Source organism: Otolemur garnettii, unplaced genomic scaffold (genome assembly GCF_000181295.1).
Source record: "Otolemur garnettii isolate 467f Iridium unplaced genomic scaffold, OtoGar3 scaffold00019, whole genome shotgun sequence".
NCBI lineage: Eukaryota > Metazoa > Chordata > Mammalia > Primates > Galagidae > Otolemur > Otolemur garnettii.
The window spans coordinates 27,269,579-27,272,405 of record NW_003852414.1 but is presented as its reverse complement, the minus strand read 5'-3'; the positions used below and the strand labels follow the sequence as shown (position 1 = coordinate 27,272,405).

Genomic DNA, 2,827 nt, shown 5'->3' with positions numbered 1-2,827 from the left:
CTGGGTTTGAACCTGCTACCTCTGGTATATGGGGCTGGCACCCTACTCACTGAGCCACAGGCACCACCCTAAAAACTGTTTGAAGTTATTGGCCTTTAGAACATGATTCCTTTCCTTTAGTTTTGTGACACCTCATCAGGGCACGCTCATTTTCAGTGACTTTAAGCAAAGTCACTGGGGTCAGTGGGACCCTAAGCAAAGTATATTAACAATATCCTAATTGTCACCTCAACTGTGGGAGCTCTGCTGCAAGATAAAACCATCCATTAAAAGGTGAATTGCTTAAATGTGACTCTGGTTTGCAATGCTTTCCACGTCTGCGCAACACAGGGTGCCACATAAAATTGTTACTTGAATATCAGTGAGAGCCTCTACGAGCCTGGGAGGCTGAGGCAAAAGAATCGCTTAAGACCAGGAGTTGGAGGTTGCTGTGAGCTGTGACACCACGGCACTATACCGAGGGCGATACAGTGAGACTTTGTGCTTAAAAAAAAAAAAAAAAGATATATATAAAATACATATATAAATGTAAATATTTTTATTTATTTAAAAAAAAATATATATATATATTTAGGCTTCTGCTTTGTTCCAGGACAGCTGTAGGGCCGAGGCCGCAATGTTGGCGAAGCGAGGCCGGAGGAGTACGGTCATTTGGACCCCCTGGGTGAGGGAGGACGTCCGCTGGAGAGCACGGGGAGCGGGGGAGCGGGTGTGCATGGCTGGTCCGGGGGTCTCGGGGCGGGCGGTGTGAAGGCGCGGGCCGCGTGCTCGCCGCTGGATCCGCTGGGTGAGCCGCCCGGGCTTGCCTCGCCCTGACCCGGAACGCAGACCCACCGCCCGCCCGAGCCCTGCAGCTGCGTCCCGGGGACGCCGCGGAGATGAGGGCAGGCGCCAGTCCCGAGAAGGCGGCCTAGCTCCGGGGCGGAAGCCGGAGCAAGGCTTCCGGTGGCGCGGGGCGTGGCTGAAATCCGGCTGGGACTTCCGGCGGTGCGGGAAGCGCGGCGTACCAGGTCCGGGTCGCGGGGTCGCGTCACTGCGGAGACAGCCGGTGTCCTGGGCGTCGCATAGTGGGGACCGACGGGCTGTGCGCGACCCGGGCTGGTTCCGGGTGGTGGCGGGCGGGGCGGGCTTGCCAGGTGAGTGTCACCATCCTCCCAGCTGTGGAGCTTGAGTTCTTCCCGGGACGCCCAGAGGAGGGTCAGGCGCCGGAGGGGATGGGGCGGAGGAGGGGACCAGGCACAGGAAGGGACAACGTGCCGGAGGGGATGGGGCAGGGGAGGGGTGGGATGGAGGAGGGGGCCGGGCACTGGAAGGGACAGCGTGGCGGAGGGGATGGGGCGGAGGAGAGGACTGGGCACAGGAAAGGACAGAGTGTCGGAAGGGATGGGGCAGGGGAGGGGTGGGATGGAGGAGGCGGCCGGGCACTGGAAGGGACGGGGCTCCAGAGAGGTCGGGCACAGGAAGGATCGGCCCTGGGCCCCAGTGCGCCCTTGCTCTCTCCTACCGCAGGCGCCTGGTCCTGGGCACTCTGGACTGCCTGTGCTTCTGGGGAAGCACTTCGGAAGCTTTTGGTGGAGGAGGCTGTTTTTTTTTTTTTTTTTTTTTTTTTTTTAGCTCACAGCAACCTCCAGCTCTTGGGCTTCAGCGATTTTCTTGCCTCAGCCTCCCAAGTAGCTGAGACTCCAGGCATCTGTCACAACGCCCGATATGTTTATTGTTGTTGTTGCAGTTGTCTTTGTTCTTTGGCAGGCCCTGGCCGAGTTTGAATCTACCAGCCTCAATGTATGTGGCTGGTGCTGTAAACCACTGTGCTATGGGCGCCTAGCCTTATTTACTTTCTTGAATTAGAGTCCTTCCAAATCCCCTTTGAAATGTGGTCCTCAGACGTGAGTACAGCATCTAGACCAATGTGTAATAAATGGAGTGCTGCTGTTGTTCCTTGGTTTTGGACACTGTCTCTGAGTTAGTACTGCCCATAGAATCGACACTGGCCACATCAGGGTGACCTTGGGCAAGGAACTTCTCAAGCCCTCCCTTCCTGTTCTCTAACATGATCTTTCTTTGTTTTTCTTCTTTGCGACAGAGTCTCACTTTGTCACCCTCTGTAGAGTTCTATGGTGTCATAGCTCACAGCAAGTCTAACTCTTGGGCTCAAGCGATTCTCTTGCCTCAGCCTCCCTACTAGCTGGGACTACAGGCTCCTACAACACCCAGCTAGTTTGTTTGTTTGTTTGTTTTTGTTTAGCAGGCCCTTGCTGGGTTGGAACCCACTAGCCCTGGTGCCTGTTGCTGGCACCCTTATCACTGAGCTATGGGTGCTCAGCCTCTAACATGGTTTTTCTATCAACCTGTGTCATTTTGTTGTTGGAAAGGTTATGGCATGTGATATATGCGGAGCTTTCTTACAGAGTGCTAGACACAGGAGATCTCCAGTGTGTGTGTTTCCTTCCTCTTCTCTCAACTTCTTGGTACTTCTCTGTGGGCAGCCATGTTGGACTGTTTACTTAAGCTGTGATTGCCCTGTGCTAAACTCCTTAGGTTCTTTTCCCTGGGGTTATCCTGCCTTGATTTTTTTTTTTTTTTTTTTTTTTTTTAGGAAAAGATTTTATATTTATTAAATTTTGTCTTTGTTTTAAGCTCATTCTTTTGATGATTGAAATCTTTAAAAAAATCTTGGTAATTATTTATCAGATTGATGTTGTTTCCCATTTCAGTATCACCTACGGAATTGATAGTGTGTATGTATTCCATGCCTTCATCTCATCAGTGACAAAATATTTTAAGCAGGTCAGTAATGATATTTCTTTTTTTTTTTTTTTTTTTTTTT

The 2,827-nt window shown here is 51.8% G+C and overlaps 1 protein-coding gene across 2 annotated transcripts in view; it reads left to right on the top strand.

Moving 5' to 3' along the window:
• The first annotated feature begins 1,050 nt into the window (after positions 1 to 1,050).
• Positions 1,051 to 2,827, top strand: part of WDR37 (WD repeat domain 37) — a 51,937-nt gene continuing 50,160 nt past the window's right edge. Inside the window, exon 1 of one of the 2 annotated variants that reach the window (XM_023511368.1) lies at positions 1,051 to 1,136. The gene's annotated coding sequence lies outside the window, so the exon portion shown is untranslated. Of the gene's footprint in view, positions 1,137 to 2,702; positions 2,788 to 2,827 lie in introns of those variants that run through there. The other variant, XM_023511369.1, reaches the window with a different exon arrangement.